A 23,167-nucleotide genomic window follows, 5' to 3' on the forward strand; every position below is an offset into this window, starting at 1 on the left:
TTGGTTGATGAGTGGAAAACCCACGTATCTGGTGTCAGAAGTATCGTGAGTGTGTGAGTTGAGGGAAAACAGAGGAGGAATGTGTTTTTTTTATTGTTTTTTGTTTATTTGTTTTTTTACAGGAACCATCAGCACAGAGGTGGCATTTACAGGCTCAGGAGTGGAGTAGGTCACAAGGGGAGAGTGTGGATAGAGAAGAGATGAGAAGGAGTCAGGAGAGACCTTTGAGACACACTAATGTCTTGAAGCCAAGAAGAGGAAAAGGAGCCTGAGAAGTAGTCAGAAATGTAAGGGAGCTATATTTAATAGGCCCTTATGTGCTAATTAAAAAAATTTTTAATGTATTGAGGTAACATTACATAAGTTTCATGTGTATGACATTATATTTCGACTTCTGTATACACTATAGCTTGTTTACTGTCAAAAGTTTAGTTTCTGTCAGCCAGCATACAGTTGATCCCTTTACCGATGTCTCCTTCCTCCCCAGTTCCCTTCTCCTCTGGTAAACACTACTCTGTTCTCTGTATCTCAGTGTTTGTTTTCATTTGGCTTGGTTAGATCATTTTTTAAAAAATTCCACATATAACTGAAACTTTTATGTAGGTTAACCACTTTAATCTTAAACTTCCAGAACTAGTTAGAAAGTGAAGTCTGTCCAAGCCCCTCCACTGGCCAGCTGTGTGACCTTGGGCAAGTCAACTAGCCTCTCTGTAACTCAGTTTCCTCACCTGTAAAATGAATTTATAAATATATCTACATCATAGGATTTATGGTTGGATTAAATGGATGAATATGTATAAAGCCCCTAGAACAGTGCTTAGGACCTTTAAAATAATAATAAACTGACTTATGACCAAGTCATTGTTTTTATCAACCATGGTGCCACAGTGTGGAAAACTGAAATATTTCATTTCAGATATCATTTCCACCTTCATTCCCCACAACCAAATCTTTTTATGAGATGCTGAATGTTAATAAAACTCACTTTACTTTCTTTCTTGTCTATGGAGTGACTAAGTATACTGTTTTCCCCTCAGAAAAAAAGGTTAGTTCAGAGTTGGAATGAGGTAAAAATGCTCATACAACTAGCCAACCAAATAATCAGCCCTCATATAAGTATATAATGTGTTGACCATTATTTTTTTAAAGGTATATACTTAAATGTTTTATTCATAGGTGCATGGGATTAAAAAGTTTAGAAGTCACTGATTTAGACAATGATGTATGGGTTTAGCTTTCCTACTGAGTATCTTGGGTTTTATCTCTGCCTGACCTCTCCTCTGCCCAAACTTCTCTCAACCTCCTGAAGTCTTTGTAAAGTGAAACAAATTGCAATAACTCCTCTGCATGTACCTTTGTATAAATATTTATTCCATATTGTTACATACTTGCTTGCATATTTTACATTTGTCCACATTAGTGTTGTCTTTCATTAGTTCTGGCTATTTAAAATACTAAAGATATTAATGATTAAATTTTCTTTTTGTAGTACCCTCCATAGGCAGTAAGCTAATTGACAACCCTGATGCTCTTTGCTTTTGTTCCTGGAGAAATTATTGTAGGATTACAAATTTCATTGAAACTTATTGATTCTCGTATAAATAATGCGTGCACTTAGTAGACATTGGGTATGTTTGGAGATGGCACAGTTTTTCTGGGATTAAGAGCGTTTTGATGATATTGACCTTGTTCACTTTATGTCAAAACAATAAATCACTTTCCTTAGGAAAAATTTTGCCTCAATCATTTAAATTTATTTGGTATTTGTTGAGATATAAAGAACCCACTTTCATACCACAAATTGTTCTAAATGAGATACCTCCTCCGTGTCTTTTCTGGCCAAAACAAATCTATAATTTCATGTCTCAATGGTTATGCCCATTTAAAAATTTTCCCATCTGGGGACAACCATGGTCTCCAAAACAGTACCACTGATTTTAACCCTCACTTCCTTTTTTTTCTAAATATAATTTTTTATTTTACATTGGAGTGTGGTTGATTTACACTGTTGTGTTAGTTTCAGGTGTACAGCAGTGTGATTCAGTTACACTTATACATATATCCATTCTTTTTCAGATTCTTTTCCCGTATAGGTTATTACAGAATATTGAGTAGAGTTTCCTGTGCTATACAATAGGTCCTTGTTGATTATTTTATATAGAGTACTGTGTATATGGTAATCCCAAACTCCTAATTTATCCCTCCCCTCATGTGTCCCCTTTTGTAACCGTAAGTCTGTTTTTGAAACCTGTGAGTCTGTTTCTGTTTTGTAAATAAATTCATTTGTATCATTTTTTTTTTTAGATTCCACATATAAGTGACATCATATGATATTTGTCTTTGACTTCATCTAGTATGATAATCTCTAGGTCTACCCATGTTTCTGTAAGTGGCATTGTTTTTTTTAAACTTTTTATTTTATATTGGAGCATAGCTGATTAACAATGTTGTGATAGTGTCAGGTGCACAGCAAAGCGACTCAACCATACATATATATGTATCCATTCTCCGCCAGACTCCCCTCCCATCCAGGCTGCCACATAACATTGAGCAGAATTCCCTGTGCTATACAGTAGGTCCTTGTTGGCTATCTTTTTAAAATACAGCAGTGTGTACATGTCAATCCCAAACTCCCTAACTATCCCTTCCCTCCACCTTTCTGCACCCCCCAGTGGTAACCATAAGTTCATTCTCTAAGTCTGTGAGTCCATTTCTGTTTTGTAAATACGTTCATTTGTATCATTTCTTTTTAGATTCTGCAAATAAGTGATATCATACGATATTTCTCTTTCTCTGTCTGATTTACTTCACTCAGTATGACAATCTCTAGGCCCATCCATGTTGCTGCAAATGGCATTATTTCATTCTTTTTTCATGGCTGAGTAATATTGCATTGCATATATGTACCACATCTTCTTTATCCATTCATCTGTCGATATGTTGACCATTATTGTTAATTAAAAAAATAATTGTTTTAAAAGCAGATTTATTTATTTTCACTATGTATATACCAAATATGGGACTCAGTCTCAATAAAATAATAATTTTTAAATGAAACATTGTCTATTAATTTCAAGTAAATAAAGCAATTCAAGTTAGGTTAATTAAGTATTGTCAAGAAAAGGAGTTGGGAAGCTACTTCAATAAATAGAGAAGAATGATTTGTATTTAGCATATTTGTTGTTCATCTGTAAATTGGTGTTTTTAATTGTTTTAAAGCAATTTGTTCTCTTCAGCAAATTAAATGTTCCCCTATGCAAGTGTTAGACTATTTTATTGGCAACTTTTTTATGAAACAAAGTTAGCTGCTGCTTAATTTCTATCCAAATTAATGAAGGTTTCTTTCATTTATGAGATTCTAAATCTTTTCTACTGGTGCTAAAATTAGGTTCTATTACTAAATTTGAGAAAGGAGGAGAATTTCTCTGTCCATAATTCCAATATCCAATTCAATAAATTATGTGAAAGGATTGTTGTTACTTTGGAAGAAACTGTGAGGAACATCTGCCAACACTAAGAGGTGACAGGTCTGACTATAATTTTGTCTGAGTATACCGCAGGGCATTACTCATCACAGACAACCTTTAAATGTCAGAAGGGAGGAAGAAAAAAGGGAAAGAAAGAAAGAGAGGGAGGGAGGAAGGGAGGCAAGCTGGGGAGGAAAGAGGGAAGGAGGGAGGCAGAAAGAAGGAAAAACAGTCTCCTTGATGAGAGTTTGGTTTGGAAGCACTAGTTTTTGAACAAGTTCAATCACAAGGGACTAGCTCAACTCTGAAAAGTTTCCAAAGTTAGGCTGATGGGCTCTGTTGAAATTCACCCAAGAATTGCACACCTTGCTGCTGAGGAGTCACACCAGATGTCCTGTCCAAGGACTAATAACATTTGTTCCTGTAGGCTACATCCATATGTGAAGAAGCAGAAGAGAGCATTTCAGAGCTGGTTAGTCAACTTTAAGTTATGCTTAGTGCACTGTATCGGGAATACAAAAGCATTTTCCAGATGGCATCATAAAGTCGGTTCATTTTTGCAGAACACCGTCTCATTTTTGAGAAATAGCCCCTTGTTTTTCATTCCACTTGGTCGTTTTAGAATTGCTTTCTCTTGCCATAAATGCAACACAAACTGGAGGGTCGGGAAAGATATCTGCTGTGTATTATGAAAAATGTCTAACAGACTGTGAGTTTTCAGCTGTGAATTGACGAGGTAGATGATAAGATATTGTCTTAACCACTGGCCAGGCCATCAAGGAGACAGAGTGCCAGATGGATGTTGGGATTCTACTTCCACCGTTAATGGTATAACCTTGTGTAATTCACTTAATCATACTGTGTTTCAAGGTCTACATATGTATGAGAGCTATTCTAACTCTCAGAAATTCCTCTGTGAGTCATCCAAGGCCCAGCTGTCACGAATTGTTTCTCTACCTGCTTATCTGCATGAACTCTGCTGTAGCCAAATTGTTCAACTCACTTTCTTCTAAATACGCCTTGTACTTTTCCAAATTCATGTCTTTCATCAAGCCATTTCCTTGGCCTAGAGTGCACTTTCTCTTCTTTTCTGTCTGGCCCAATACTACTTGTCCTTTTGAGGCAAGCCTCCTCCTTAATGAAGGCATGTGCATATTCATGTAGCTCTATGATGGGATTTTACACATGTAATCTCATTTAGTCCTCAGAACAGTATAAAGTAACTATTTTAGGCTTATTTTATAGGTGAGAATATGAGACTCTAATTAAATGCCGATTGTCCCAAAGTCTAAAGGCGTTATCAGAACCTGGACTAAATTCAGGTTTCTTGGACACCGTGAGTTCCTTCCACTGCTCCACAGTCTCCTAGTAACATTTCTTGTATCCTTTGTTACAGTTATTGTTGTTACTACTTTTATACTTTTTTAACATAAAAATTCATGTTTCCTTAAATAAATAGTAAATGCCTTGAAGAAAGGAATAGTATTTGCATGTTTCTTACACTAGAATGTAAGCTCCATGGGAGCAGAGAATCTGACTCTGTTATTCACTGTTCTTACTCTAGCTTATAGAGCAGACCCTGGCAGGTAGTAAACAAAAAATAAATATTTACTGAATGAATTTCTGTATGTCTCTTACAGCAACTGGCCTTGCACATAGAGGGTCTCAATAAATACTTGTTCTTCTTGTGCAATGAGACTGTCCTCCATAAAGATTTTTAGATTAAAATCTTCTTGGATATTTACAAAATGCTTTCCCTTTCCCCCTTTCCATGCTTGTTATTTACTTTCAGATATTGATCTTGTCTACTTAACATGGCTATTCTCAAATCATTAATTGAATCATTTACCCTACTCTTGGCTTCTCATGCTGACACCAAACACTGCCATGTTTGTCTCTGGTGATGTGGAATGAACGGCATATCATGAGATAAAAAGTTGCTTACTAAATATCATTTATTGAGTACTAATTGTCCCCATGCTAAGCAGCTCATTTATATTAGTTTACTTAATTCTCAGAGAAGAACAAAGATTCTTTTTACAGGATAGGAAACTAGATTTCAAAGAAATTAAGCAACTTGCTTACAACCACATAGCCAAAAAAATCATGAGCTAGGATTAAAGCCCAAGCTCTAAACCACTGAGCTCAGCTACATCCATCAGTCTTGTGATGCTCTGGGAGAGGAGGCTGAATATTCCCATAAACTGGTATGATCAAATTAGACAAGCCCTAACAGTAAAGTGAATAGTGGCACTGCATTTTGGGGGCTTGACTATTGGGAAAACTTCCAAGTCATTGATAGCCACACAAATATCAACTGTTTCTGATTGTTTTGTTACCATAGTCTGAGAAATTATTAAACATTGCAACTAAAGTTCCAGCTCTTAGTAATGTTATTTTGTTGGTAAAAATTAGGTTCTATTCATTAGTGAAAGAACATCATTAATATGTAACATTATTATCTCTAACTTCAACCTAGTAAAGGCCATTTTGAATATGGATAATATTTCACCAGCCTTATTTAGTAAGACTTCATCAGCTAAGTTGACTTTAGTTTTGGTTTGGCATTGAGTCACATCTTTTTGTTATTTCAGGGTGTCAGAATGAGTGAATCAGCAGTGTTCACTGAATATTTAAATATGAAAATAAAAACACAATGTAAAACATGACTTCTAAGTATTTGCAACAGCTTTCACAGTTGTTATAATTTTGGAGCTGGTGAAAGTTTAGTTGCTCTGTCTTCTAAAATGAACTGTATTTGGAACCTTGGCTTAGCCCATTTTTAATCTCTTCTGATAAGTACTGCTAAAGAAGTTATTATCATTGGTGCAGCATAATCAGACAAAGAGTGTTCTATGTTGCAAACTTTTAGATTTTTAGAATTCATATGCTATTTCTTTCTCTAGTACCTACCATATGTAACACTGGACAAATTTCTCATAAAACAAGTGTTAGTTTATTCAACTCTAAGTTGAAGTTAATATATAACTCAAATAATTTGAAAGGAATCTATAAACATACAGAGTGCTTAGAATTCCTTTAACCAAATCACAACGCAAATATTAGGTAGAAGATTGTGACATTATGATATTTTATCCATTTGATTTCTCATTTTGATATCTGTGTAGTATGGTAATGGATAACAGCAAACAGTAAATTTAGTTTATAATACCTGTTATGTATTCCAGATGATAGGGGAAAAACCTGGAGTGTAACTTAGGAAACAGTATTGTTGTTGTGGCTGTTGTGATATTAATAAATCAGTAGCTTCTGATAGACTCAAGCAGGGAGCTGACTCTTACTTTATTGTAGGAGTCTAAGGTCTCCTGATCTTCAGGCTTTGAATCCTTGCTTGGAAGAAGATTAAACAGTGCCTCATTTTATGGTAAATCAGTAAGTAATGATAAGTTATTTAAATGACTGCAGATTGCCTTTAGCTTTCTTCTTGAGTATATGTACTATAAGCAGATGAGTCTTTAAAAAGGAAATTGGACATCCTTTATTAGCAAAATGATACATTCATTACGTATTCACTAAATATGCATTGAATGCCTACTATGTGTTAAGCTCTATACAAGGTGCTGAATTTCAGTGATGAATCAGGTATGGTTCCTACCTTTAAAACACTCACCATCTAGTGGAAGAGAAAGATGCATCAACAGCTAATTTCAGTATGCATCCCAAAGTCATATTTTTTGTTGGAGGTGTCATAACCAGAAGAAATAATGTGGGAAACATGGCAATACACCCAAAAGTTAGATAAGAAGGGTTACAGAAGAAAAATCTATTATATAATAACAACGTTTAGAAAGTACAGAATTTATATATGGTAATCTTGATGCAAAAGGAGGTGGAGCAAAGAGTTGGACGAAGGGTAGAGGTGATGAGGCAAACGGACCTGGCCAATGAATGCACAGGTGGGGAGGAGCTATGGAGGGAACTTGCCTTCTGGTTTATGCAAGACAAAGCAGGCTTCAATATCCTGCAGGAAGCTGGTGACAAAAGAACACAGATTCTCCCATCCATAGAAACCTCTGGGAGAGCCAGCCAGAAGCCTCAGTCTCTTCCCCCAAGGAATCAGAGGAGAAAGGGGAGATCTAGGGGAAGCTGCAGGAAAGGCCATGGCCACCCCTAATATAATAATATAATGGCCTTGCTTACTCATCTTCATGTCAACTTCATAAGCCTTGACCAGGCTTATATGATGAGGTAATACATAACATAAATACCACAAAAATGTGGAATTTCTCTTGCATTTGCCTTAATCCTACAACATTCTCCTCTCCCTGACTGTTTTTCCTTAGCTGGGAGACATGCGGCTGATGTTGTCCAACGGTAGAGAGAGGGGGAACTGAAACCCCAAAATTTATATTCTTAATTTGAAGCTTAAATGCTTTGATCTAAGTGAGAGATATAAATATTTTAGAATAAAATGTTTGATAAACTGGTTATTTCCTCTTCTCACCAATGTTGCAATGTTTTAGTTTGGGCCTGCTGTTGCGACAAGGTAGAGTTCCTAAATTTCGCTTGCACATTAAATGGTGGAGAAATCACTGAGTGATTTGAGTCACCCTGGAGAAACCTACAGAAATAAGGCTCAAGGTAGAAATTAAGTCCAATTTAGGAAAACAGAGAAAGCCACATATTTTGCACACTAGAATTTGTGACTTGAGGGAGTTGCATCAGCTAAACTTACTTTCAAAAGTCAGTTGGGGGGGCTTCCCTGGTGGTGCAGTGGTTGAGAGTCTGCCTGCCAATGCAGGGGACACGGGTTCGAGCCCTGGTCTGGGAAGATCCCACATGCCGCGGAGCAACTGGGCCCGTGAGCCACAATTACTGAGCCTGAGCGTCTGGAGCCTGTGCTCTGCAACAAGAGAGGCCGCAATAGTGAGAGGCCCGTGCACCGCAATGAAGAGTGGCCCCCGCTTGCCACAACTAGAGAAAGCCCTCACACAGAAACGAAGACGCAACACAGCCAAAAATAAATAAATAAAAAAAAAAAAAAAAAAAAAAAAAAGTCAGTTGGGGGCCATATGTGATTTCATGGACATCCACAGCCAAAAATTTTTTCCATCTCTTTTCTGATGCCCTCAATTTTTTTAATGCAGTGATATGTGTTTCATTCTATAAACAGGGTCTTGAGTTAACTAGATAACAAGAGTTTCTATTACTATAGAATTAATTTGTCAGTCAATCAGGAAGGACTAGTGATTGATTATTAAGGTCTCTCCTATAAGAATTTATAAAGGGGGTTAGATATCAATACTTGGAGATTTGGGGTCACCAGTAATGAAAGTGTTGCTGGAAAAAGAGGCAAATGGACTCTCCAAGGGAGAATTGTTTTCTGAGGTGTTGTTGTAAACAGTTCTTCCTTCCATGATTTATGAAGATGTTTCCTTTAAACAAACTAATTTCTGGGCACTTGTATGTGAGAAAAATCGCTCTCTCTGCATTTTAGGTGCTGAAAAGTGCTTTAGGAGCCTTGCACAATTTGACTTAAACTTTTCTTTTTGTAAGTTTTTATTTGCTAAAGCTTAAAATCCCTCTCTAGGAGTATTTTTTGGAGGGGCTTTATAATAATTCATAAGTGAAATCCTGATTCCTTGCACATGAAATGCTGTAGTTATGGGAAATGATGCTATGCTGAAAAATGTGTCTAGGAATGCCCAGGTAGGTGTAAATAGGAATCCCACCCGATATCACACTGAGTTTTCTCCAGGAGGCAGGCATGCCTGGAGAACTCTTGAGGATGATAGACCAACCGTCTGTTTACATAGGGATTTATCTACATCAGGGGCTCCTGAGAAAGAACTCACTCTAAAGGAAAAGAGTTCATTGGTACTTTCACTGTTGTGGCACAGGTTCAGTCCTTGATCAGGGAGCTAAAATCCCACAAGCCGTGTGGTGGTGTGGCAAAAAAAAAAAAAAAAAAACAGGAAAAGAGTTCAGATTCAGATTCACAAGGTTGCCCTACAGACTCATCTAGTCACAGGTTGAGGGACTGCAGTCAACAGTGGATAAAATCTCAAAGAATCAACTCACTAAGATCTCTGTCAGACATTGATAACTCAATGAGGCAATGCTTTGTGGCCTCTGTAATGACACTTGGGTGAAAAACACGTGCCCAACCACAAGATGACTGTTGGAACCCAGAGAAGTTAAGCAATGGACATGGTAGCCTGGGCAGCAACCTGGGGAAGTCTGCGTCTGGAGACGAGAAGCTGTATCTTGCTTCAGCAGCTTCTCTTTGGTTGTGGTAGAAGATGGCAGAAACTGTAGCCATCACTCTGGGAGCTGGAATGCAGGAGAGGAAAATCAGCAACAGGGCCCAGTGTAGTAAGTGTGGTGGGTAAAAGGACTGATTCTTGAGTTTGAGTGAGACAGTTCTTTGCTTCTCTGTCTCCTCTGAGAAGAATGCGAAGAGATAGAGTCAGGGAATGGGGAGTGGGGACAAAGTCAAGGAAGGTTTACTTCAGATTTGGGCAGTGCATCCAAGTAAATTTTTGAGTTACACCTTGTTTGGGATCCTTTCAACTGGGGAGTCCTCTGAGGTAGTCCTGGAACTTTTATCAACTTCACCACCTTAAGGAGTTCTTTTAAGGTACAGGTCCACCACAGAGAGACCTAGCTGCTTAATTGTGGCTTCTGAGTGGGTAGAGAGTCGTGGTGGTCGTTGTTATTGTTATTGCTCTCCAGGTAATGGGTATTCAACGTAGAGGGAAGTTCACCCAGTGAAATAAAAAGAGTATAGGGGAATCAGGAGGCTTTAATTAGCCTCTCCTGGATTCATTTTCTTCACCTGTAAAAATAAGGTGATTCTTAACATGGAGTGTGCAACAGAATCATCTGAAGAACTTCAAACCAAAAACAGCAGCTACCCGAGATTCATAAATACATCCTAAGTTAGATAAAATGCATATTCATATTAAAAGAACTCCATAGGTGTGTCTACCCATTGGTTAAAGACCTGAACCAGATGTTTTTACAGGTTCCCTTCCAACTTAAAAATACTATTTTTCCTCATGTATTTGTATATATTGCTTGTAAGAGATTAAATTAGCACAATATATTTTAAAAATCTTATGAATTTGCCTGTCCTCTAACTTAATAAGTCCTTTAATAGAAATGTATCCCTCAGAAATTAGGTCATGTATACAAACATATGTATTCAAGAATAATCATTCTTGATTATAAAAGCAAACTGTTGAAACAACAAAACGATTAACAACAAGATCTTAATTATGAGATAAATTATGGTACATCCCTAAAACAAAATAATGTGTAGTCATTGGAAATTAAATTTTAAGAGAATAATTAGTGATGTGGAAAATGCTCATGATATACTATAAAATGAAGAAAAGCAGATTTTAAAGTATATGTGAGTATAATCATCTGTGATTATTAACATGTGTGAGAAATATGCTGAGGGAAAGAAGCTAGGCACAAAGGAGTACATACTGTGTGATTCTATTTATATAAAACTATAGAAACGACAATCTAGTTGATGGTGATGTAAAGCAGATGAGTGGTTGCCTGCAGCAGGGAGCAGAGATGGAGATGGACTGAAGGGACCGGGACACAAGGCACCTTGTTGAAGTGATGGGAATGCTTTTCATCTTGGTTGTGATGGTTACACAAGTGAATGCATTTGAACAATGGAAATTAGTACATTTTATTGTATGGAAATACTACTTCAATCAAAACTACAGACTGGGGCTTCCGTGGTGGCGCAGTGGTTGAGAATCTGCCTGCCAATGCTAGGGGACACAGGTTCGTGCCCTGGTCTGGGAAGATCCCACATGCCGCGGAGCAACTAGGCCCGTGAGCCACAACTACTGAGCCTGCGCGTCTGGAACCTGTGCTCCGCAACGAGAGAGGCCGCGATAGTGAGAGGCCCGCGCACCGCTATGAAGAGTGGCCACCGCTTGTCGCAACTGGAGAAAGCCCTCGCACAGAAACAAAGACCGAACACAGCCAAAAATAAATAAATAAATTTTAAAAACTACAGACTGAAACTTTGTATAAAGTTTTCTATAAAATGTTTTTTCTAAGTACCTAAAATGTTAACTGTTTAAAACAGGTAAACTATTGAAACAAAACCATGGAAACAATATTTCCTTTTTTACAAATGTATGTGTCTGTGCCTTAAAAACAAATTACAAGTATATAAATATAAATATATAACGTAGTTATTATATTTGGGTGGTGGAATTAGAGGTGATTTTTTTCTTTATACTCCTAGTCTTTCAAAATTTCTATAATGAACATTTTGATATTAAGAAAATAATCATTTTAAAATTCATGTTTAGATGATACTAAGCTGAACTCCCAAAGCACCGGAAGAATAGGTGAGCTAAGAGTTTAAAAAACCTAGTTATTCTTGTCTTAATCAAATGTGACCTTAAAAGACAAACAGAGGTAACAACAACATGGGTGCAAAGTGACCCAGTGGGAACGTGCACTTGAGGTAGTGAGGACACCAAATACACAAACACAGCGTGTTGGCATGTGTGAACGTCTGCTTCCTTTCACTGAGATGGGCAGTATCTTGGCCAGCTGTAGCAGGAACTCAGGCCTATTTTTATTTAGGAACTGAGCTCCTGCCGCCTTCCTGAGCTGAGCTGGTGCCCTGCTGTTGTCAGCCCGCTGTACTCCCCGGGGTCCTCAGCCCTCGGATCACTGGCCTGCACATCTCCTCGTCACAGGCCCTTAGAGCGCCCCAGGCCATAAAAAAGCAGAGGACATGCCAGAGATGAAGGAAATGACACAGGCAGTTGCTCTCGAACAAATAAGCAGAGGGGAAAAAAATATGGCTGGGAATCTAAACAAGGATGCAGGAGAGGAAGTAAACAAGCAAACAAAGCTCAAAGCTAAGATCTCCCAAAACAAAAGCCCAGCACCAAAGTCATTTCTAGGGGAAAATAAATATCTCCTCACGGAGACCAGGGGAAATAGAGAACTTCCTTACTAGCAGTGACTCAACAAATACCCTATAAACCCATTGATTGTGAAGTCCTGGTCAGCTCTCTGGGTCTGTTAGCTCCAGAAGAATGAGGTGGCTTAAGTCCAGACAGACCTTGGTCACTTAACAGGGTAAGCTTGGAATCCAAGCCTAGATCTCCCACTTGTGCTCTTGGGGGGCGTCATTCTCATAGAATACAATGAAAGGTGTCCACGGAGTGATGCAGTATGCTAATAATCACTTACTAACCCTCATCTGTAAAATGGGGTTCATTATCCCTGCTTCACATTCTGTGGTACAGCTCAGTGACATGATTACGTAGTACTACAGTTTCTCTGGGGCTCACTAACTTCTGGTCCAAATGAGATTACAATAGCAGTTTTATTCCCTCTTTTTTTTAAATTTATTTATTTTATTTTTGGTTGCGTTGGGTCTTCGTTGCTGCATGCGGGCTTCCTCTAGTTGTGGCAAGCGGGGGCCACTCTTCGTTGCATTGCTCGGGCTTCTTGTTGCAGTGGCTTCTCTTGTTGCAGAGCACTGGCTCTAGGCACATAGGTCTCAGCAGCTGTGGTATGTGGGCTCAGTAGTTGTGATGCATGGACCCAGTTGCTCCGTGGCATATGGGATGTTCCTGGACCAAGGCTCGAACCTGTGTCCCCTGCATTGGCAGATGGATTCTTAACCACTGCATCACCAGGGAAGTCCTTTATTGCCTCTTTTTAGCCCTCTGTGTTATATTTCATTAGGGGGATACTTGGGACTGCTTACATTTAAATTCTTAGAGGTTTTTCTACAGCTTTAACCATTTAGAGTTATATTTACTGATCTCTCTTTTCCTAGAATGTAGATATGACACCACCATATAAGACTAGAAATAGCTTCAGATCAAAGACAACCCATTTGTGTTTTAATTACTGCCCCCTTCAGCCCTAATACTTGGTTACCAGATCAAAACTCAAGTCGGACTCCATCTTCCCTTAGAGTGAGTTCTTGACTAAGAAACTCCTCAGTCCTTCATGTAATTGGACATCCATTGGGCATGAACCTTGGCTGTAGATGCAAAGTCACGGTGCCTGCCTGTGTCATTGTAAGCTCTCAGGAAAAAGAAGTTGTGGATCCCATTGTCCACTGGAAATGTGGGTCATGTGAATGAAAGACCAGGGAAAATACCCTCTTCTGAGAGCTCTTCCAAGGCTCTTCTCAAATGTCTGAACTGAGGATCCAGAGAGATTGTGAGGATTGAGGGGACAAAAGAAAAGTTTGCATTCTGTTCTTCTTTTGCAGTACTTGGTTAATAGTCATGTAGAAGCTCTAGGATTTATTCTTAACATATGTCAACTATTTATGCCAGAATTGGCCTCCCATTTAATATATTTTATTAAACACTGATCTTATGAGAAGATTAGAAAGTTTAACTTATTATTAAATTACGGTTAACAGACTAGTAAGGAAGCGTACATTTAAACTTTTGGGAGGGAAACATAGGTGGAAATCTAACACTTTCTTGCTCTGCAGATAACTTCAGGAATAATACCGTATCTTACATAATCATCTAGAGTCCAAGCTGCTGAAATATTCTGCTGCATCCAATCCCGGTGAAGAATGTGCTAGATGAGCCCCTCCAGCCCAGGGTCCAGAGCTCCCGGAGAGCAGGATGGGATGATTCACAGCTGTCCCTTGGTTCATCCCAGAGTCTGGCCCAAAGTGAGTGCTCAATAAATGTCATTACTCGATCTCCAGTGTTTCTTTTAGTGAGTGTTTGGGGTGGGCAGGGAATAGCACACACTAAAGGCCCCTGCCTCCTTGGAGAAGCCTGGTACAAATGGAAGTTTGTGATACTTTCAAAAGGGCAAGGAGTTGTAAGAAGTGCAGAGTTGCAGAAAATCTGAGCTATTTCTGACTATAATGTGAGGTAAAATAAATAATAATTGTCAAGCAATGCCAAAGAAGGAGAAAAATGTCAGAAATGAAAAAAAAAAATGTTCAATTTCAATGGCAAGGAGCAGAGGGGTTCAAAAAAGTGAAACAAATTACTACTGCAATTTAAAAAAAAAAACAAAACAGGTTAAAGTTTACAAACATTAGATGGGAAGATTAGCTCAATACAAGTTTACCAAAAGTATGCGGAAATCCTAGTGGTCTCAGGATGTCAGTCAGTAACATGCTGAGGCTGTTTTGTTTTGTTTTGTTCTTTTAATGTAACATGACACCCGACTATTACAGGATCAAAGATCTCGGAATAAATGCTTCCAATGTATTTGGAAATAATTATATATTTGTTGAAGACTCTTGTCCTATTTGTAGATGAACATCTAAGGGATATGAGAAAGAGCTGGACAGTCACTATTAGAAAACAAAGATACAGATTTAAGATAGCAAATCTAAGAATAAAACTGATAGAGAGTTCCTATTGTTTAACTTAGGAAAGTGAGGGCTGAGAGATGATTTAATATGTGTCTCCAGTCTATAAAGGGTCATTATCTGGTGGTTTATGACCAGCTGTTCTTTACCACCCTAAGGATGGAAAAGAGGAAATGAGCTTAAACTACAGGAAAATAAATTTAGGTTAGACCAAAGGGACTTCCAGACTAAGGCCTGTGTAACATTGCAAGCCTGAGCGGTTGTGGCATTTCCTCCCCTAACCTCGTCTGGGACCCAGACAGGCATTTACCCATCTGGGATGAATTCTATGTAGCCCAGAGGGGACAAGTCTTTGAATATTTTCAGACTGTAAATATTATTGAATGTCACTTTGATGTAACTTATTCTCTTCTGTCTTAAAGCTTTGGTCTGGATGGAAATCCTTCTTACGTCTTGAGTAAAGAGTTATCTGTTGATTTTACTGGTCCATGATTAATGGGAATGAACTTTCCATTGATTGACCACTAAGCTGTGGGCTTGTCCATTCACATCCTTCTGCCCTGTTACTCAAATATCATCAAGAGCTGTTTCTACAATAGAATCTGAAGCATCCCCTTGCTTGGGATCTTCCTATATCTCAAGGGCTCATAAAATCCCAAAGTCTTGGCAGGTTGTATGAGGTCTTCCTCAAGCTGGCTCAGTCAGCCCATTGACATACAACTCCTGCCCATCTTTCTTCTGTCCCAGCTATGCAGAGCCTCAGTCTCCAAGCTTGACATGGCACCTCATCATCCTATTCCTGTTCACATGCGTCTACTTCTCTATAGAATGTTGTTACTTCCCTTGTATGGGTGGCAAACTAGAAAAACTTCAATTCCACACAGAAATGTTTCAGTATTTCTGAAAGATTTTCTGTCTTTCCTACAGAAACCCATACTCTCCTTCCCCCCAAAAGTCCTTTGAGCACTTTTACACCCATGGAGAATTTAACATGGATTATGGTGAGCTTCAGTCTATATTCCCATCAAACTATAGTAGAGTTAAGAGCAAGAATGGAGATAATTTTGATCCCTTATGCCCAACTGACCAATAAATATTTGTTAAATAACAGGAAGAATGAATAAGTGAATGATAGGTAAACAATCGTAAAATTGTTCTCTAACATTAAGGGTAGAAATTGTTACCACTGGCAAAAACTAAAATTGTAGCAGAGTCATAGAAAAAAACTTGACAATTGCTTTCATTTTATTTCTACTTGTCATTCTAGTCTCAAACCAATTATTGGTTTACATTGGATACTGTGCTTGGATTAATGCTGTTAACAAATGAGTATTTGTTGTTGATACAAACTAGCATTTGCATTTGTAATGTTTTCCTGTCCTTTATTGACATTACTGATATCTGAGGTTTAGCCGACTTTTTATACATATACTCATACATAATAATCTTCCATGGAAACTAAAATATGTTTTTGTACCAGTTAGGCAGCACTTTTTGATGCAGTTTTTGAAAGTTGAATACGGGAAAAGTGCCTTCATTAGATAAAATTAAAAATAAAAATATTCAATTACACCTTTATTTAAATTCATTTTACTTCTGTTAAGTAAATATATACTTCCCACTATATTGAATTCTTAGACCTGGATGTTTGAGAAAAGGAGGGTAGGAAGAGGTTTCATGGAGGGTGTGGCATTTGAAACTGGTCTCTAAGGCTGGAATGGATTTCAATAGGCATTGGGCAGTGGGGTTTGGTAGGTAAATCCACAAATAGAGCAGAAGCCAGCAAGACAATTGACTGTGTTTTCAGAAAAATTAAGACTACAAGGCTAAGATACATGTAAGTCAGTCTGAAGAAAAGATAAACAGGACAGTGAACATGAGGATGAGGAGTTAGGGCTTAACTCAGTAGTTGATGGAGAGATGCTGAGGGTATTGGTTAGGAGAGTGATCAACAGGAGGTGGATGTCCTGAAATAGGAGAGAAGAGGTAGAGGAGACTGATCACCACAATCTATATGAGAAATGACAAAGGCCTGGATGAAAGCAGGTAACATTGGAATGATGATGAGGAAAGCAAGTCAAGATATTTTGTAGAGAAAGAATATAATCTGCAGGATTAGGCAACTGACTGGATGAAATGTGAAAAGGAACTCACAGAGAGAGTCCAAGAAGGGTCTGAGATTCCTACTGGGTTCTAGGGAGAAAGATGTCACAAATTAACACAATATGGAAACCACAGGGGAAGAGATATTAACTTAGGTTTAGGTCATAGGTCAAATGCAAATGGAACATGCAGATGGAACTACTCGGCACACATTTCTAAAGCTGGACCTCTCCTGGAGCTCAGGAAGCCAGGTTAGGGTAAAAACCTGAGAGTCGTCTTTATAGAAATGATGCCTGCAACTATGGATTCTCCTCTTTGTAGGACCCTATACTTTGTGAGAGGCACAATTTACTTCACTTCTCTTTTGCTAACATCCATGAACTAGATGATCAGCATTTTCAGCTCTATTTAAGATATGTGCTATAAGCAAACAATAAAATACATTTATGAAGACTTCAAAATATATTAAATGCTCTGTAAATGTAAAGTGATAATTATAGCTCTGTTCTGGATCATGGGCAAGTAGGAAACATTAAACTATAGGATGCAATGGTAATTAAAAAGAGATTAACTTTTTCCCAATGGCATGTGTGTTTGTGTGTGTGTGTGTATAAGAGTGTGACAGAGACAGAGAGAGAATGAGGGAATGAAAATGTATTTTTCAGTGCTCAGTGTGAAAACGCATCAATTTTCCTTTAGTTCTGAGGGTTGGGAAAAGTTCATGTTTTGTGTAGGGTTACTTTTATATGCTGTAGTCGTAATTTGGCACCTACAAGATAGTATTCAGATGTACACAATAAACTTGCGCTTTTTGAGCAATAAACTTGCTCCGTTTCTTTGCTTTCTTCTGATAGCTCTTCAGCTTGACATAAGACTTAATACCCAGGTGAGAAATTATAAAGTACACTTTACAAACTAAAGAAACTCAAGAAGAAGGATTTTATTCCTATTATTTGTTCTCTGTTCTTCGTGGCTTTATTTTTTCCAATTCTGAAAGTCTCAAGGTCAACTTTCTTTCATAAACCAGAATGGAATCATGGCTACATTCAGTGTTAGTCAGATGTCTGAGAGTGTTGTTTTTTACTATGGTTATATAAAACTTGTGTATCATTTGTTTCCTTTTACTACTAGCAAGACGTTTCTTTTATTGTATCTAAAAATCAACTTCATTTTCATTCATTTAATTTAATCACCAAGTTAATGATTATAAGTTTAAAAATACTTCTTTTCTACATGCAAAATATGAAAAATCTCTTGGCTGTCAACCTACCTGATAAGCTCGTTAAAAGATACTTACATTGTAGTGGAGGTGCCTAGCTGGCATTCTTAATAAGATCTATTTTGGAGTATGTCCCTTTAATAAGTTAAACAGGTACTTCATGAATAAATGAAATTAATTTAACAGTTCCTTGTGTGAACAGGGTTGCTTGGCCTTTTAAGGATTTCTGGCATTGCTGTGAAAGCCACTAAGACTGTAAGCTTTTCCATATGTATTTGATGATGAAAACGATGGCGATGATGAAAACGATGGCAATGACGTTTGGCCTGGGAAAACCATTTTTAAATGTGTTTAATAAGGATCCATCAATGACATTGAATGATCCAGAATGAGTTTCCAGTTCTCACATGACTTAAGAACACTCTTCTAGCACCATCATCTGGACAACCTCAGTCTTTCCAAAAATACAACTATTAGCAAAACACCGCTCTACTCATTTTCTTTAAAAACACAGATTATACTCTGGCTCTAGTGAGTAATTTTTTAAAAATTTAAGTATCATATCATCATTATTTATCATTCTTTCAGAATATCTGACAATTTTCTCACAGTACAATACTGAAAATGAGAAGTCAATAAAAATTAGGTCAAGAATTCCTAAACAAAACAATTGTTTCAAAATTTTCCCAGTTTTTAGTAAAGTTATCATAATGCTGTACTGCAAAATTTCATCTCACAATGGCTGATATGGCCTTTTAAGTTGAAGGCAATAGGTAGTTGGGGAGGAACCACAGTGGAGAAGCATCTCAAAGTAAACTGAATCTGTTTTGCGTATGCATTCATTTGTATTGTTTTTAAAATTTCCACATATAAGTGATATAATGCAGTGTCTGTCTTTCTTTGATATTTCACTAAGTATAGTAATCTCTAGGTCCATCCATGTTGCTGCAAATAGCAGAATTGCACTCTTTTTTATGGCTAAGTAATATTACATTGTATATATATATATATATATATATATATATATATATATATATATACACACCACATCTTCTTTATCCATTTGTCTGTTGATATACTGTATAGCACAGAGAATTATACCCATTATCTTGTAATAAGTTATAATGGAGTATAATCTGTAGAAATACTGAAGCACTATGCTGTATACCTGAAACTAGCATAATACTGTAAATCAACTAGACTTCAATTTTTAAAAAATAATAAAAGAAAAAAATAAATTGAAGTTGCCGTTCTCTATTTTTGCCAGAGGGAGGGAAAAGTAGAAGGGTCGGGGGGTGGAGGTGGCAGGAGGTTGTGTGGCAAGGCACTTTTTACCTAATCACTGTGCCATACAGAAGGCATGCCAACATACCCCTATGTTAATATGAAGATCAGTACTTTTTAAATTCAACTTTTTATTTTGCAATCACTGTAGATTGACGTGCAGTTGTAAAAACAAATTCAGAGAGACCCCAGGTACCCTTTAGCTGGTTTCCACAGAGGTAACATCTTGCACAACTATATTACAGTATCACAGCCAGGATGTTGACATTGATACAGTCAAGATACAGAACATTTACACCACCATAAGGATTCCTCATTTTGCTCTTTTATTGCCATCCTCACTGCCCTCCCACCCCCACCATCTCCTTAACTCTGGCAATCACTAACTTGTTCTCCGTACCTATATTTTGTCATTTCAGGACTGTTATCTAAATGGAATTGTATAGCATGTGGTCTTTTGACATTGGCTTTTTTCACTGAGAACATAATTCTCTGGAGATCCATCCAGGTTATGTGTGTGCTATTGGTGAGTAGTATTCCACCACTTGTTTAACGAATTACCCACTTAAGGACATACGGGTTGTTTCCAGTTTGGCACTATTATTAGTAAAGCTGCTATAAAATTCATTCACGGGTTTTTTGTGTGAACACAAATCTTTATTTCTCTGGGATAAATGCCTGGGAGTGAAATTGCTGGGTCATATGGAAGTTGCACGTTTAGTTTTTTGAGAAATTCCAAACTGTTTTCCAGAGTGCCTGTGCTAATTACATTTACACCATCAATGTATGAGCGATCCAGGGTCTCTGCATCCTCACCAGCTTTTAGTGTTGCCACTAGTGTTTTATTTCAGCCATTCTGATAAGTATGTATTGATATTTTATTGTGATTTTGATTTACATTTCTCTGATGGCTAAAGATATTGGACATCTTTTCATGTGCTTATTTGCCATCTCTATATCCTCTCTGTTGAAATGTCTTTTTATTACTTCCGTCCATTTTCAAATTGGATTGTTTGTTTTTTTGCTATTGAGTTTATATATATTCTAGATGAGAGTCCTTTATCAGACAAGTGGTTTGCAAATATTTTCTCTGTACCTGTCTTCTCATACTGTTAACAGGGTCTTTCACAGAGCAAAAATTTTTAACTTTATGAAGTTCAATTTTTAATTTTTATTTATGGGTCATGCTTTTGATGTCAAGTTTAAAAACTGTTTGATTAGCCCTAGGTTTCAAAGATCTCCTATGTTTTCTTCCAAAAGTTTTATAGTTGTACATTTTGCATTTAAGTCTGTGATCCATTTTGAGTTAATTTTTTTTACCTACTTAGGTCAAATTTCTTTTTCTTTCTTTTTCTTATGGAAGTCCAATTGCTGAAGCACCATTTGTTGAAAAAACTATCTTTCCTGCAGTTAATTGCTTTTGCACATTTGTCAAAAATCACTTGGAGACATTTGAGTGGATCTGTTTCTGGGTCCCCTGTTCTGTTCCTTTGATGTATGTGTCTATCTCTCATGCCAATATCATGATTACTCTAGCTATATAATAACTCTTGAAATAGGGTAAATCATCCTATTTTTCTTCTTATCAAAATTGTTTAAACTATTCTAGTTCCTTCGGGCTACCATATAAATTTTAAAATACTCTTGTGTATATCTACAGAAAATCTTGCTAGGATTTTGATAGGAAATGTGTTAAATCTGTATGCCATTTGGGGACAACTGACAGCCTTACTATGTTGAGGCTTCCAATCCTTTGACACTGTATTTCTTTACATTTATTTAGATCTTCTTTAATTTCTTTCATCAGTGCTTTGTAGTTTTCAGTATAAAAGTCCTGTGCATACCTTATTAGATACACACTGAAGTATTTAATTTTTGAGCAGTTGAAAATGTTATGCATTTTGTATATTGGTGTCAATGTATTTATTGCTAGTGTATAGAAATACATTTGATTTTTGTATATGGATCTTCTATACTGTGACTTTACTGAACTCACTTAGTTCTTGGAGTTTTTGGTAGATTTCCTGAGATTTTTTATGGAGACAATGGCATCATCCACCATTTCTTCCTTTTTGATTAGCATGTCTTTTTTTTCATTTTATTGCCTTAATCCCCTGGCTAGAACTTTCAGTATAATGTTAAATAAGAGTGATGAGAGTTATATCGTTCCTTTGTTTGTGATCTTAGGAGGAAAAACACTCGATTTTGCACCACTAAGTATAATGTTGGATTATAGGAGTGTAGGATTTTTGTATTTTTTCGTGATCAAGTTGAGGAAATTTTCTTTTCTACTTTTCTGAGAGTTTTCATCATGAATATTAAATATTGTCAAATGCTTTTTTATGCATTGATTGATATGGTCATATTCTTTAGCCTGTTAATATGTTGGATTACATTGGTTGATTTTCAAATACTGAACCAGCCTTGTATCCCTGGAATAAACAGCACTTAGTAATGGCATATATATATTTTTTAAATATATATCATTAAATTCTGTTTGCTAATATTTTGTTAAGGATTTCAACATCCATATACATGCATGATACTGGTCTGTGGTTTTCTTTCATTCTTTCTTGCATTTTGCAGGGGAAGAGATTATGTCTTTATCCAGTTTTGGTTTCAGGGTAATAATAGCTTCATAAAATGAATTGGGAAGTACTTCCTCTTATGTTACCTGGAAGAGATTGTGTAGAACTGGTGTTAGTTATTTTGTAAAGGTTTGGGAGAATTCTCCAGTGAAACCATCTGTTCCTAAAAATTTCTTTTATGGAGTTTTAAAGTTATGAATTAAATATCCATAATGGTTACAAATTATCTATTTCATATTGGATGAATTGTACTAGTTTGTGTTTTTGAGGAATTAGTTTTTGACTAATAGATTTGACAACTTAGCCTCTAAGTTGTCAAATCTATGCGTGTAGAGTTGTTCATAGTATTCCCTTACTATCCTTTTCATATATGCAGGATCTGCAGGAAAATTCCCTGTTTCATTCCTGATATTGCTGAATATTCTCTTCTTTTTTCTTTGTTCATCTTGTTGAAGTTTGTTGATTTTATTGATCTTTTCAAAGAACCAACTCTGTTTCATTTATTTTCTCTATTGTTCTGTTTTTTCTTTTATTGATTTCTGCTCTTATTTCTATTATTTCCTTCCTCCTGCTTATTTGGGGTTTATTTTGCACTTTTTTCTAGGTCTTGAAATAGAATTTATATTATAAATTTGAGACTTTTCCTATTATATATATATATGTCTATATATATATATATATATATATATATATATATATATATATATATCTCCATAAATTTTTCTTTCAGAAGTGCTTTAGCTGTGTCCCACAAATTGTGATGTCTCATATTTTCAGGCTCATTCAGTTCCATGCATTTTTTAAAATTTCCCTTCAGATTTTTTCTTTGACCTATGGATTATTTAGTAGTAAGTATTTTGGTTTCCAAGTGTTTGGAAATTTTTCTTGTATTGATTTATAGTTTAATCCCATTTTGGCCAGAGAACACACTGTATGATTTCAATTATTCTAAATGTGTTGAAGTTTGTTTCATGGCACAGGATATGGTTGGTTTGGATTTATATTCTATGAGCACTTGAAAAGAATGTGGATTCTGCTATTTAAAGATAGAGTGTACTATCAATAAGATCTTGTATTGTCAATAAGATCTTGTATCTTCAATAAGATCTCGGTTGATGATGTTGAGTTCTTTTATATGCTGACTGATGTTCTGCCTAGTTGTTCTATCAATTATTGAGACAGG

General features: G+C 36.7%; 1 long non-coding RNA gene across 1 annotated transcript in view; it reads left to right on the forward strand.

Annotated features, from left to right (window-relative positions):
- Nucleotides 1–22,257, forward strand: part of LOC309636701 — a 76,040-nt gene extending 53,783 nt beyond the window's left edge. Inside the window, exon 3 of the long non-coding RNA XR_014250149.1 lies at nt 123–22,257. This is a non-coding gene — a long non-coding RNA (uncharacterized lncRNA). The remainder of the gene's footprint in view (nt 1–122) is intronic.
- Nucleotides 22,258–23,167: the final 910 nt, after the last annotated feature.

This window comes from Balaenoptera physalus (genome assembly GCF_965194825.1).
Source record: "Balaenoptera physalus genome assembly, chromosome: 10".
Lineage (NCBI taxonomy): Eukaryota > Metazoa > Chordata > Mammalia > Artiodactyla > Balaenopteridae > Balaenoptera > Balaenoptera physalus.